This window comes from Hyperoodon ampullatus, assembly GCF_949752795.1.
Source record: "Hyperoodon ampullatus genome assembly, chromosome: 11".
NCBI classification, from domain to species: Eukaryota; Metazoa; Chordata; class Mammalia; order Artiodactyla; family Ziphiidae; genus Hyperoodon; species Hyperoodon ampullatus.
The window spans coordinates 62,964,217-62,980,051 of NC_136924.1; the positions used below are offsets into that span (position 1 = coordinate 62,964,217).

The 15,835-nt window shown below is 39.1% G+C and overlaps 1 long non-coding RNA gene across 1 annotated transcript in view; it reads right to left on the reverse strand.

Moving 5' to 3' along the window:
• Positions 1 to 5,829, reverse strand: part of LOC307060230 — a 136,124-nt gene extending 130,295 nt beyond the window's left edge. Inside the window, exon 1 of the long non-coding RNA XR_013811147.1 lies at positions 5,738 to 5,829. This is a non-coding gene — a long non-coding RNA (uncharacterized lncRNA). The remainder of the gene's footprint in view (positions 1 to 5,737) is intronic.
• Positions 5,830 to 15,835: the final 10,006 nt, after the last annotated feature.

Below are 15,835 nucleotides of genomic sequence, written 5' to 3' on the forward strand. Positions count from 1 at the left end.
TAAAAAACTTCCATTTACATTTTATTGGCAGGAATTTAGTCACACAGTATCACTTAGTTGCAAGAAAGGTTAGACATTGTAGTTTTTAGCTGAGCATATTGCTACCACACCAAATAAAATAGGGTTCTATTAAGGAAAATGGGGAGAATAGACATTGGGTAGGGAATTAGCCATCTGTGCAAAAGACATACTAATAGTTTTTAAAATGTATATATTCTAAGTGAAATGGAAGCCATGAAGAGATTTATGCAGGGTAATGCATAACCTGATCATAGTTTAAAAAATCTTTTGGCTTTCATACGGAAAGTAGACCTGAGGAGGGCAAGTGTAGAAGTGTGGAGATCAGCCAGGGGACTTGAACTGACATGATGTAGGAAAAATATGAAATAGAGAAAATTCTACTGGAGATAGAGAAAGTGTGTAGATTAAAGAGTGATTATGGAGGTTGACCAAGAGGCAAATGTTAGGGAAGACAATTATTTGTGGCTTATAGAACTGAATGAATAGTGTTACCATTTGAGGAAATATGGAACCTTGGAAGAGACACAGATTAGAGGCTAAAGAGCACAGGTTTAGCTCTGGACATGTGAAGTTGGAAGTGCATTTGAGATATTTAAATGGAAATATCAAGTCAGTTGTTAACATATAGGCTTAAAATAAATTGGGAAATTATTGGCATATAGATGATAACTAAACTTGCAGATATTACTAAGTTTACTGAAGAAAGGCATATATAACATGAAAAGATGGCCTAGGGACAACCATAAGCAACTACAACATCTAATTGTAGAAGATGATCTTACAAGAAGACTGAAAATATCTGGCAACAAAGCTGGAGGAAAAACAGGAGAGGGCATTGTAATGGAAGCCATGGAAAAGAGAGTTTCAAGGAGAGAGTTTACAGGTGTCACATTCTAGTGAGATATCAAATAAAACACCTGAACAGTATCCACTGGAGTTAGAAAATGAAGGTTATCAAAACTTGCTTCAAGAAAGAGGAAGTGAGAATCGAGTACACATTATCAAGGAATAATTGGAGGTGAGGTGATAGAGGTAGTAGACCGGGTAGGACAAATAACTTCTGCAAAGATTTGCATTGCAAAAAGGTTTAAACATTGTGTAGAGAAAAGTTGGATCTAATGAGTATTTTCCTTTGGTTCTTTGTTTAAATGGTAGAGTTTAAATCAAGTTTAGATGCTGCTGGGAAGGATTCTATAAACAAATGGTTTATTAAATGAGCAAAACGCGATGGGACAAACAATACATTGTTTCATATTTCTTATTTCTCTCTTCAAATACACCATGTCAGATTTACTCTCCCTGTTAAGGACATCTCAGGAAGATCCCACATTTAGCCACCACTTTCAAGAATTAAGAAGTCTGATTCTGTCTTATATTAAACATCCATCTCATTCAAGTTAAAGTTTCTTCTCGTCCTTCAATGTAGGCCTATCTTTTTTGCCTGGGGACCTGTTCTGGCAAAGAAGTAATTGATCTGGCTTTCCTTCACTTACTTTTCTGTTATTTGCACTGCCAGAGCAGGGATTGAAGGAAAGTAGGCAAAAGTTCTACTTGGTTAGAGCTATTTAATCCAGCCCTGTGTGAACTGTTTCCTGATGTGGGCAAATGCACAGCTGACTTCTTGCTACCTTTCTTCAGCTTCCGTCTCCTGGAGGTATTTACCTCATACAGTTTCTTAAGTGGGGTCCCTTTGAGACAACTCAAGCCCAGGTACATTCCCTGGCATCTGATTGACTTGCAGGGGATCTTATGTATCTTTGGTTTACCAAATGGTGGATGTACGGCTTCAGAAATTAGCACTCTTTCATTCTCTTCCCTGCTGTCTAAGTTTCCTTCACCAGCTTCAGCTTCAGACTCCTGCAGGCAGGAAGTAGGTATGGGTTTCACTGTTTCTAAGTTCACATACATTTCCAAGTATTTGAGAACCTATGTCCAGCCCTCCCAGAAGTACTCCCCAAAACTCTCATAGTGCACAATTAAAAGGTCAGAAAAGGGAAAACAAAAGTATTCTCTACTTTTACAAAGTCTTCCTTTAACAAACCTCCTTTTAAGTTTCTAGTCTTTCATCTAAGCTGTGGAGGCTGTGATCACTGTGTCCATTTTGTCATTTTGTAGTAAGTTCTTCACAGGTGTATCCCGTGCTGTTTTCCAGAATTCTGAGACTACTAAAAAAGTGGATTATGTCATGTTATAAAAACAGTCAAGAGAGCAGAGAGCGGGCACAACAGACATATTGGATGGCCAAGAAAGCGCAGAGTGAGTGGAATGATTCCCCCTCAGGAAGCCAGGATCATTCTGTGAGGGATTAGACACAGAGGTTCATTTGTTTTTTTAATGTGGATTTTGTTCTACTGGTATCATGAGACTGCTGAATATATGACCTGTGAACTGAAAGATTCAAATATATTCTTTAAAATGAAAATAAAACAGGGGGAAGGGTAGTGTGTGTAGGAGGGAAGTGAGAGTGTTATGGGAATAATTTAAAGGGAGTGGTAATCCTTAATAAGACAGAGACAGCTGGAAATGAGAAGAGAAGGTAGATTCAGGAGAGATTATGGAGTTACAAATGGCAGGACCTAATGACCAGAGGAATATGAAGAAAGAAATAGGCTTAAAGGCAGTGGTAGGAAAAGGGAACTTCAGAGTTGATTTTGTTCATCACCCAAATGTTATGAATTTGAACTAGTTTTGTCATATGTGTGCTATGAATTTAGATGCAAATATTACCTCTCTGAGTCATAGAATTTTACTTTAAAATTTAAATCACTTCCATAGTGACTTGAAGGCTCTAAATTCACAAAAATTGCTAATTCCTACCTCATTTTATTTTTCTCCATGTTAAAAGGAAATTTTCTTCCTGTTTTTTAAGTTCGTGTTCAAAAAATTTTTTTAAACAAATAGACAAATATTATGTGCCAGGCATGATTCTATTTGCTTTATAAATATTGGCTCTTCCAGTTTTCACAATTGACCCTATAAAGCAATTGTTATCACCTACATTTTGCAGATGAAGAAATCGAAACCCTACAAGACACCCAAGATCATGCAGCTAATAAGTAGCAGAGCTTGGATTTGAATTCAAGTAGTTCATGTTTGTAATTACTGTACTGTACTCTGCTACTTTTCTCTCCCACAAGAAGCCATCCTAGATCCTTTCAACCACCAGAAATTGCTCCACCGTCCTCCCACCCCCAGCCTGAATTGCTGTACTGCTTAATCTGGACTCTTAGGTTGGTCCTTTCTTTCCACCTTGAGTTATAATTATTTATATAAATGTTCTAACTATATTATATACTAAATTATCTGAGGTAAGGACCACTTCTCATTCATCTTTGTACCTATGGCCTAAAAGACCATAGTACTATAGAGTGCTGGGCTATAGCACAGCACAAACCCTACAATCAGACAGACTTGAGTAGAGTGGATGTTACTGAGTTGCTGTGTGACTTGAGCACAGTTCTAAAATTCACGTTTCAGTCTCCTTGCTTGCAAAATAGAGAAAAAGTATTTCTCTTGTGTTTGTTATGAAGATTAAATAGATAATATAAACATTGCAACCTAGTTCCTGATACATAGTGAGCACTCATGAAATACCTATTGTTTCCATTTTTATTGCACATAAACCCTCAGCAGATGCTTGTTGAATTACTGATTCTGTTTTTGAGATTATACAGATCTGGCTGGTAAAAAGCACAGAAGAGGCCTTACCTATTTTAAGTCACAGGAGAAGTGTTTTAAAATATAATTGCAATCAAGTATTACTACGTTCAGGTATGTTGATTAGTCATCCATTCAAGTTTTAAATTGTAAGGCACAGCTGTCAACTATTACCAGTAATTTATCCTTGTAAATATAAAAATTATGTTCATGAGATCATATCAGATAGGAAAGACAAAGGGGCAGTTTTGTTTCAAAATTTACCTAGAATATTGCAAACTTTCCATCTGTAAAAGGAATAATACATCAAAACTCAAGATTAAGGCTAATTATATTTGTAATTTAGAAAATGAAAATAAGAAATATTAAGCATAATTGTTCAAATTAAATCAGTTGGGACTGAGAATGAATGGGTTTATGAGCTGTTTGTTGTTCTTAATAGCAACAAGAAAACCAAATATTTTCTATGAAATAGTAGCAGATAATTATTTTCATCCAGCCCTGAATTATAGACTTTGTAGATTGCCGTCCTTGGATTCTTATGTGGAAACACTTAATGAAGGATGTTATTACTCAATAAGGCAAATAGTATTGCATACTTGAACTTCTTTTCTCAGACTATGGAAAGGTACAAGAACATATGATTTCCCTAATCTCCAAGTAACACTCTCCTATTATATTTATTTCTGGCTGGCTGGGAAAATATTATATGAACTACAAATTGTTGCTAAAATGGAATTGCAAACATTGTATGTCTATATTTTTTCCTTGAAAGGGCTTCCCAAAAGATAAGCTGTTGTATTACATTTGGTGGGGAACAGAGGTATTGCTTTAAGTGAATCTGCATACCATTTAAAATGTCGCACAGGTGATTTCTCTTTAACCTTCTCTTTCTAATGCTTCACTTTCATTGGAAGATTTTAACAGGAAGAAAGATAATACTGATGCCTTTGCAAAGGATAAAATGCTGAAGGTGGAATAACATTAGAGATAGGGCAATCATTTTGAAGAGTATTTTAATCATCCAGGTGTAGCTTGACGAAGTCTTGAATTAGGATTAGTTTCTATTATATAAAAATAAACTTTTTATCCTTTATAATTTTTCAGTTCAAGTTCTAGTAGTAAAGATGTTTCCTATTAAATGGATTTACTGTTTAATGAAGCAGTAAGCCATTTAAATCTAAAACTTATAGGAAGAAAGTAGGTGATATACTCAGAGCCACCAGAGTTGAAACATAAACTCATTTGATTTCATGAGTCCTGGAGCTTCTATGTGATTACTCAGTTCAAGTGGGGAATCTTTGAGAACCTTAAAGCAATGAACTCTGAGAAAGGAGGAGCTAGCTTGACTGATTGGAAAAGGCAGAAGATAAAGCCCCAGAGCTAGGTAATATGGAAGCGGGATTAACACATCATGTCATGCAGCAGCAGAAATGCCCTTCAGGTGAGTATAAGATGTTCCAGAAAATGCAAGGGGGCCGTTTCCTGAGGGTTTTCCCTGTTGACACTGAATTGAAATCAGCCTAAAATTCTGGGCATGATGGTGAAAGAGGATAAAGTGTCAAAAGAAGGAAAAATGTTGCAAATTTTATCAAGATAAAATGAGTAAAACGAACTTGAGCTCACCTGCTCTCATGAGCACACCCAAATCACAACTAACTGCTGAACAACCATCAGTAAAAAAGACTGGAACCTACCAAGAAAGATATTCTACATCCAAAGGCATAAAGAAGAAACCCAACGAGACGGTAGGAGGGGGTGTATTTACGGTATAATCAAATCCCATACCACCCAGCTGGTCGACCCACAAACTGGAGAACAATTATATCGCAGAAGCTCTCCTGCAGGAGTGAGCGTTCTGAGCCCCATGTCAGGTTCCCCAGCCTGGGGTTCTGGCATTGGGAGGAGGAGCCCCCAGAGCATTTGGTTTTGAAGGCCAGTGGGGCTTGAGTGCAGGAGCCCCCCAGAGCTGGGAGAAGCAGATACTCTACTCTTGGAGGGCACACACAAGGTCTCAGGGCAAAAGCAGTGACTTCACAGAAGCCTGGGCTGGACCTACCTGCTGGTCTTGGAGGGTCTCTGGGGAGGCAGCGTGGGAGGCAGCTGTGGCTCACTGTGGGGACAATGACACTGGTGGTGGAGGTACCGGGGGAATATTCATCAGCTTGAGGTCTTCTGGAAGTCCATATTTTGGCAACAAGACCTATCCTCACCCCACAGCCTGTAGGCTCCAGTGCTGGGATGCCTCACGCTAAACAACCAGCAGACGGGAACACAGCCCAACCCATCAGCTGACTGGCTGCCTAAAGACTAAAGAGCCCACAGCTGCCTCTGGACACGCCCCTAGGCACGGCTCTGCCCATCAGAGGGCCAAGATTCAGTTCCACCCACTGGCCCCTCCCTCCACGAAGCCAGCACAGCATCTTAGACCAGCCTTACCCACCAGGGGGCAGACACCAGAAGCAAGAATACTACCAACCGGTAGCCTGTGGAACGAGTCCGCAAACGCAGATCAGAGCCTACCCTGGGGCCAGCTGGTCCCTGGCCCTTGGGAGATGAGAGGGGAGTGCGGTGCTGGTACACACAGGACATCACCTACAGAGGGCCACTTCTCCAAGGTCAAGAAACATAACTAACCCTCCACATACATAAAAATAAAAATAGAAATCTAGACACAATGAGACAGAAAAGGAATATGTTTCAGACGAAGGAAAAAGATAAAACCCCAGAAGAACAACTAAGTGACGTGGAGATAGGCAATCTACCGGAGAAAGAGTTCAGAATAATGATCTTAAAGATGATCCTTCTCGGGCTTCCCTGGTGGCGCAGTGGTTGAGAGTCTGCCTGCCGATGCAGGGGACACAGGTTCATGCCCCAGACCGGGAGGATCCCACCTGCCACGGAGCGGCTGGGCCCGTGAGCCATGGCCGCTGAGCCTGCATGTCCGGGGCCTGTGCTCCTCAACGGGAGAGGCCACGACAGTGAGAGGCCCGCATACTGCAAAAAAAAAAAAAAAAAAAAAGATGATCCTTCTCTTGGGAGAAGAATGGATGTACAAAGTGAGAAGTTACAAGAAGTCTTTTAACAGAGTTAGAAAACATAAAGAATAACCAAAGAGAGTTGAAATGTTTCAGAGTGAGTAAAAAAAAAAAAAAAAAAGAAAAAGAAAAAGAAAAGAAAACAGTTAAAAGGTACAAAACCAAAACTCAAATCAGTAGTTGCCAGGGACTGGGAATGGAAGAAGTGGATTGATGACTTGATTCTGGTGTGACTTACAGGACTGTACACGTCTGTCAAAATTCATAAGACTATTTACCTTAAAAGGGTAAATTTTCCTGGAGGTAAATTATACTTCATTAAACCTGAATTTAAAAAGTTAAAAACAAACATTATTCACTTAGAAAGATGAGCATGCTAGTAGAAGTAAAAAAAAATTATGTGAGTGATTTAATTCACAACAATTTTAAATTATAGCATGTGGATTAAGAGATGACCAGAGTTTCAAAAGAGGAAAGGGATGGGAAATTGCATGTATTAACTTGACTTTTCAATTGCTGGCTTGGTGAGACTGTGTATTCTTTATGTGCAGGAATATCACGCAATTCTGTGTCTTGAATGTGGATCCTGAAGGCAGAAATAAAAGGAGATTGTGCCCAGTTTGTCTTTATAAACTGGTATGTCATAGGTTAGGTGCTCCAGAAGCAAATGCCACCACTGCATTTAGTGAGTAATGTGTTTATTAGAGAAGGGGGAAAGGGATAAGCAAGATTGGGTAGCAAGAAATTCAGTTGTGATGGACCCAACAAAAACTTGGCCAATTCAGCATGGAGCTCCAGAGAGAACTCAGGTGATCACCATGGACATCTATTGATCCTTCCTTAACCAAATGTGACAGTAAACAGGTAGGTCCACCAACCCCAGGCTGCCTAACATGTCCAGTGGTCCAAAGGGCCAGGCCTTTCCACCCGTCCCTGCCTTGCTCAGTCTCTAGGTGCAGGTGAAGCAGTTTGCTGCAGCTGAGTCAACTCTGAAGAAACTGACACTGGGAGGCTGCCTGGTGATGGCATCCCCACAGCAAGTCGGTCTCTGAAGAGCATCTGGGTGGTATAATCTTCACATCTGTCACAGTTCACCCTTTGTACCACTGGCATCTACTTCTCCATATTTGTTCAAGTAGCAGCTCCTAGTCGAGCAGGATTATGCTGGGTCTCTCCCCTGAGGCATCTCTTAGAAGTGGGAGGTCAGTGAGACAAATGAGACAAATGACAGCCCCTCTCATGGCAGTTGGGCATGGAGCCACAACTGATATTCAATTGGAGTTTTCTCTTTACCTCAAAGACCAAGGATCCAATGTGGGAGTTGCTCCAACCGTCCAGTGTTAAAATCTTGGATCAGAAATGACCACTGAATGAATCCATTAACTTAGTGAACTCACTATAAGCTGGATCTTGGCAATACTCCATTTATTATCTGGAGCTCACATGTCCAAATTCTAGGAAGGGGCATGATGATACTTTGGGTCTTTAGTTGGCAACGTCTACTCATTCACTCTGTCCTTCAGTCTGCATAATATCTAGGTTTCCCCTTTCCCACTTTCCTTTGGGGAAAGACCTGGGGAATCAATTGAATACAATTGTCATGTTGTTGCAGGGTTGTTTCTCCTAAGAACCAGCCATCTCTGTAGTCAAAGTGTTCCAGTTCTAAAATCTGGCTCAGGGGCTTCCCTGGTGGTGCAGTGGTTGAGAATCTGCCTGCTAATGCAGGGGACACGGATTCGAGCCCTGGTCTTGGAGGATCCCACATGCCGCGGAGCAACTAGGTCCGTGAGCCACAATTACTGAGCCTGCACATCTGGAGCCTGTGCTCCGCAACAAGAGAGGCCGCGACAGTGAGAGGCCCGTGCACCGCGATGAAGAGTGGCCCCCACTTGCCACAACTAGAGAAAGCCCTCGCACAGAAACGAAGACCCAACACAGCAAAAATAAATAAATTAATTAATAAACTCTTACCCCCAACATCTTCTTAAAAAAACAAAACAAAAACAAAACAGGCTCAGGTCTGGAAACAGGGCAATGACTTATGATTTTTTTTTTAATGGGGTGGCTTCCCTCTGCCTCCCCACCCAGTGATCCAACTTTGATTTCTTCTGCTGGCTCAAGATGAGTAGTGCCTTTGTCAGCTGTCCATCTATTATGCCCTTTTGTATGTCATGTTCTATGAATCATCTTAACAGCTTTCTGTGGATGAGCCCCCCTAGGATGCTAGACCAAGCTTATTAGTCATTGCAATAGTCTTTGTATCCTGATTTTTGGTAGTTAAGCACTGCTATCTGAATTACATTGTTCTGAGGCCTTATCAGCCCCATTGTTATCAGTGAGGCAAGTTCTCTAACTGCCTTGTCTAAACTACAGAGGAGAGCCACCACTGAACATTCTAGTGATGCTGGTACCCCTTGCACCAGCACATTCCTTATGGCCTTGTTAAATACTGTGCTCTATGGGTCTCCCTATAGAATATAATAATTGGTGAGTCTTTTGGTAGTATATAACATCTACATTCCTGCATAGTCACTTCCCTGAGCTTTTCGTGATTTCCTTCACCATCTGCCATGGAAATTCTGGCATTTCAGCTTTGCTCATCGTGATGGTTAATTCTGTGTGTCAACTTGACTGGGCTATGGGAGCCAGTTGTTTGATCAAATGCCAGTCTAGATGTTGCTGTGAAAGTATTTTTTAAATGCCAAACATTTAAATCAGTAGATTTCTTAAAATTATAGCTATCTCTATCTATATCCATATCTACATCTATATATAGAGAGAGACACATACTGCTTCTCTGGAGAACCTGACTAACACACTTATCTGTGGGCTATTGCTTTTTCTGTGTTTTTCTAGGAGCCTTTCTAGTAGAGAGTTCACATCATCCCCTGGGGGTAATTGCCAGTGTGTTAAATCCTGTATCAGGAGAAACACTGCCAAGTTAATCAACTCTTTCCTATCTAATTTTAAGTTTTGACCCTCTTGATTAAGCATTCTTAGTATCCAGTGACACAAGTACTATACCAGCTCCACTGGCTAAGTCTTGTAGCTGCTTTGGGGGTATAGTCCTGTAATCTTTAAGATACCAGTTATTCCATACACCTAAATAATCTGATACTTCACTTTCACTAGTGCAGAGCTTCTATTGGTATGCCTTCCAACATTGCTGAAAAGTTTTAATAAATGAACCACCACATTGTTCCATAAGCTGTCTGTGTTGGGGTCCTCCAGCCAGGTGATGAATAATGCAGGTCTAAAAGTCTGTAGTTATACCTGCTTTCTCAGACCCTCCCTGGTACCAACTTTCAAAGGTTGGATTACCTAAAAGCAGACTCTGAGAAATTTAAGGTGCAACATATTTATTAGCAGTCAACACGTAAGAAGGGAAAGGGGAATTAGCATGACTGGGCAGCAGAGGAAATCAAAATGACTGGGTTTTAATACATCTGCCAACCTTGGTCACCAGATGCAGGCTATCCAAAACAGGAGGTGAGATCAGACAATGTGACTTCCTGCAGCTAAGGCAGAACTTGAAGTTGATGACATGTGGAGGCTTCCTGCTAACCCTGTTCTCTGCATCTGGGCTGCATCTGGAGTCTGAGAAACACAACTGTGTCTACCACATGGAATTAAATTTTCAAAGGCAGAAGACAAAACAAAAAAAAAAAAACAAGAAACAAACAACAAACCACCTACCTCTTTCTCTCTATATCAGACCTGACTTTTCTAAGGAAAATTATAAGCAGGTCCATTTGTTGTTTAGCAATTTTTTACTAGCATTCTTCCACTGGTTTCCAGTTGGAGAAAGTGATAGAGAAAAAGAGCTAAGGAGGAAAGTGTGGCAGACTGCGTTTTCCAAAAACGGCTGCAACAACATCTCCCACCCCACATGCTTTCCAAAAATGTATCTTTGCTATTCCCCCTCTAAAGGTGGAGTCTAATTCCTCTTCTCTTTTGTGGTAGGTAGAATGACTCCCCAAAGATATTCCTACTCTACCCTAGAGCCTATGAATATATGTTGTTCACAGGTCAAAAGGGAGTTCACAAATGTAAATAAGGTGATGGGCCTTAAAATAGGCAGATTATCCAGGTGGGCCCAATATAATCACACACATCCTTAAAAGCAGAGAACTGCTTTTTTTTTTTTTTGTGGTACGCGGGCCTCTCACTGTTGTGGCCTCTCCCATTGTGGAGCACAGGCTCCGGACGCGCAGGCTCAGCGGCCATGGCTCACGGGCCTAGCCGCTCTGCGGCATGTGGGATCTTCCCGGACTGGGGCACGAACCTGTGTCCCCTGCATCGGCAGGCGGACTCTCAACCACTGCTCCACCAGGAAAGCCCAAGAGAACTGCTTTTAACAGATGGAATGAGGAGGAAGTCAGAGAGATTCAAAGCATGAGAAAGACTCTAGGCACTGTTGCCTTTTGAAGATGAAGGAGCAATGTGATGAGTAATAGAGGTGACCTTCAGAAGCTGACAGCCGCCATGGAAATGAGGGCCTCAGCCCTACAACTGCAAGGATCTGAATTTTGCAGGTAACCTGAATGAGCTTGGAAACAAAATTTCCCCTAGATTGTGAGAACCAGAGCAGAGGAATCAGTCAAATGGACTCAGACTTCTGACTTACAAAATGGTGAGTTCATAAATTTGTGTTGTTTTAGGCCACTAAATTTGTGAAAATTTGTTACAGCAGCAATAGAAGACTAATATTGACTTGTGACTTGCTAGTGACCAGCAGAACAAAATAGAAGAGACACTGAGTAACTTTTGAGTTTAGGTGAACCTCTACCTGGGTCTTGGAAGGCTAGTTCTCAGTAGGCTGGCTTTAGGAACACAGCAATCACACTGTAAGAATCCCAAGCCATAAGCAGAAACCATGTCTCATTGCTTCAATAAGGAGACCCAGGAGAACCCAGCCTTTGAGTCATTCCAACCCAGGAACCATATATGTGATTGAAGATGCACCTCAATATATTAGGACCCTGTGATCCAGTCTTTCCACTTGAAGCTACAGACATTATGGAGCAGAGACAAGCCATCCCTGTTCTACAGAGTACATGGGCATAATGAAATTGTTGTTGGTTTATACCACAATTTTAAAATGTTTACACAAAAATAGTAACTGGAAAAGAAAGGAAGGGGAAAAAAAAGCTCTCAAATAAAAAGAGGAATAATTTTTAAAGATCCCATACCTGGAGTGAAAAAGATATACAATTCTCTCTAGAATAGTTATGAGGAGGAATTTTATTCTCAAGTTATATCTGGTTGAATGACAGATGAAGAAAATATCTTTTTATGCTCTGCTCTACAATGGGGTCTGTAGCTCCCACATGATAAATGGTACTTCTTGCTGTTAATCTTAACTGAACAGATATTTATTTAAAGTAAGATGCCAGTGAAGTGATTAATTGTTCTATATAAAACTATTTCTGGATTTTGCAATTGTCCAATTTGTTTTTTAAAAACTGATTAAGGAGATAAACTTAAATATCAAATCTTTTTTAATTTAATTTTTTTATTGAATGAGGTTCTTTAAATTCTATAGTGTTTATAATTTTCAAAAGTTTCACACACATGATTTCATACAATCCCATAACCCCTTTCCCCCCGCACCCCTATGTTGCTCCTCCCCACTTCCCTCTTCCCACTGGCAACCACTAGTTTGTTCTCTATATCTGTGAGTCTGCTTCTTTTTTGTTTTATTCACCAGTTCATTGTATTCTTTAGATTCTACATATTGGGTTGGCCAAAAAGTTCTTTCAGGGTTTTCTATAAGATGTTACAGGATGGGCTTCCCTGGTGACGCAGTGGTTGAGAATCTGCCTGCTAATGCAGGGGACACGAGTTTGAGCCCTGGTCTGGGAAGATCCCGCATGCCGTGGAGCAACTAGGCCCGTGAGCCACAACTACTGAGCCTGCGCGTCTGGAGCCTGTGCTCCGCAACGAGAGGCCACGATAGTGAGAGGCCCGCGCACCGCGATGAAGAGGGACCCCCGCTTGCCACAACTAGAGAAAGCTCTCGCACAGAAATGAAGACTCAACACAGCCAAAAAAAAAAAAAAAAGCCAAGCATTTGAAGCCCTCTAAAAAAAAAAAAAAAAGACGTTACGGGAAACCCGAACGAACTTTTTGGCCAGCCCAATATAAGTGCTATCATACAGTATTTGCCTTTTTCTGTCTGACTTATTTCACTTAGCATAATGCAAATATCAAATCTTAAGTAATATTACATTTTCTTTTCTCATTCAAATTATGTCAAATCAGTTTGCTTTATTTAATTATGTAACTATTTCTGAAATACTATTTCCTAAATATGTACATATTTTGTATATGATAATACCACCTTTCATTTTTGTTAAGCTTTACAATTTAGAAATCAATTCCATCTATTACATCATCTGGTTGACTCTTCTTAATAATCAAATCAAGTTTTTTACTTACAAAGAAAGTAAAATTTAAACATATTCGTGTCTTTGCCAAAGTAGTGCATTAGTAAAGTGCCCAACTAGGCCTATATCCAGTTATTCAGAACCCTAGTATCTGAAATACTAATTTTAGACATTGTATTGCTTTTTTAACACATTTTTTATTTTATGTATTAAAAATCAAACTTGATATGATAACACATGTCCACAGAAATATTTTTACTTAAATATTCATAAAGGTATTTAAATAATAAAAATAATCCAAATATCCTCAACATGTGAATTGATAAAAAAAAATTGTGGCATTTCCACACAATAGAATACTAACCAACAAGGAAAGGAAGAACTACTGATGCATACATGCAACTACATGGATGAATTAAAGATAAATATGCAGAATAAAAGAAGCCAAATAAAAAAGAATACATATGATGTCATTCTATTCATATACCATTTTAAAGTACGGAAAACCAACTGGTCTATGATAAAAACCAGATTAGCAATTGCCTGGGCTTCAGGGAGGATTGAATAAAAATGGCATGAGGGGACTTTCTGGGATGATGGAAATGCTCTATATCTTGATTAGAGTGGTGATTAAATGGATATAATAATTTGTCAGAATTCACCAAACTGTACACTTAAAATGCATGCATTTTAATGTAACTTATGTGTCAATAAAGTTTATTTAAAATAAAATAAAGCTGGTATATTGACAGAGAAATCCACAATTGTTGTTTGAAGTCTTTGGCATCATGAAAGAAAGCTCATTCTCCTTCATAAAGACTTCTGAGGAAAAAGCTCTACATGTCTTTTTGAAACATGTTTCTGAATCTCTGGATAACCCTTCAACTCAATACTGTAACTAGGATAGTCAATTCCAGTTCAGATTGAAAAAAATTATGAGGAATATCATTCAAGAAAACTAATATCCCAATATTTATACTCTGATTTGTATGTACGTGCAAATATAATTATGGGGTGGGCATAATCACAGCATTAGTATCATAATAAGTATGAAAATTAAAGAAATAGTGTATAGTCTGCTTGAGAGAACCACTACTTACATCCAAAAAGCTTATCACAGTGCCTATCATGTAATAGTTGCTTAATAAATACGTCTAATGAATAAAACTCATGAAGATTGAATTCCATGACTCAGGACATGCATTGAGAAATGAAATTCTGGTGAATCAAGGAAAAAAAAATACAGAATCAATAAACTTCAGGTGACCACCTACATTGCTAGGCTCCAGCACAAACCACAGGGCTGGATTTGAAACCTACATCACATTTCATATAACAAATGTTATACAGATTATTTCTTGGGAAAAATTTATAACAAGTGATAATTCAAGATCACAATCAACAAACTCCCAGAAAAATGAACCAACATTAAGAAATCAATTAGAATTATACAGCGAAACAGCAGAAAATAAATAAGCAGTTTGAGTCAATGCCTGGCAGATGGAAATCAGCAAAAGAGCCTCTGAATGGAAGACAAAATGGCTCTAACTTTAGGCAAATAAAACAAAGTAAGGGCAGTTGAAAATCTAGCTTACTGAGAAGCAGGTAGCTGAGAGTATTTTAGCCTGAAACTATCTTGTGACCTATGAGGCATTATGTAAATGCAAATAATGACCCTTCAAGGACAGTCCAGGCACAGGGCAAGTTACACCAGGTTACAAGTTAAGCAGGTAACTTTATGGTTGCATTCTTATGCATCTTGATCAAAACTACTCTCTAAAATATTTACAGTAAACAGTTATTTTTGGTTAATTAGGAAAAAAACCCTACCATACATAAATATTTTCTTCATTTGTTAACAGTATGCATAATATCTGTAAATTTTTGTGCCCTTGAAGTGCTTGAAAGTACCAGGGAGTTCTAAAAAGTGAAGCTAAAGTTAATAGACCCACCTAAGACCACATGTACAGGAAAAGGCACTGAAACCTAGGTTCCTTGGTAGTATATTCATTCATCATTCATTCATTTGATAAAATTCATTAAATATTAAATTCTTATAAGCCATTATTTACAAGACCCTCCTAGGAAAGTTTATAGTTTATTGTAAAAAGTTTTAATCCAAGTTTTTAATTTTATATGCTTTCAGAATAATTAACATATTCAGATGAAGGCATCTATAATTAGGTTTATAATTAGAATTCATTAAGCTTACTTTATGGATAATATTAAATAAATTGTAAAATTAGAAAAATACCAGTGGACAGGACTTTAAATGCAAAATCCACTGAGAGATTTTTGGAGCCTCAAGAGTCATTTCTTTTGACAAAAGACCTCTCTGGGCTCTTGTATAGTTATTGAAAGGCACCCCATACAACCATGTCCAACATTATTGTTTTTCCTTTTTTTATTCTTTGAAAACTGAGACTAGATTTGCATTCTCCACAATTCTATGGGAGGCTTCCATAGAAGAGATTTCCAAAGTAGCTGATACGGATGCACTCAAGATATAAATCTAGAAGCAGTGGAGTGATGTCTTTCATATTTTGTATATTGTATGAAACCAGGTCAGAGCAATCATATTCACAGCTGCTAGCCAGCTACAATCTCAGTCACAGTATGCTGCCACTAGATGCTGGATGGCAGGTGCACGTTCATTTTCACTCAGGCTGAGGGGAATACTGGGACATTTGGTCTTTTGTCCTTAGTTAAAACCAATCTATTGTGTGTAGT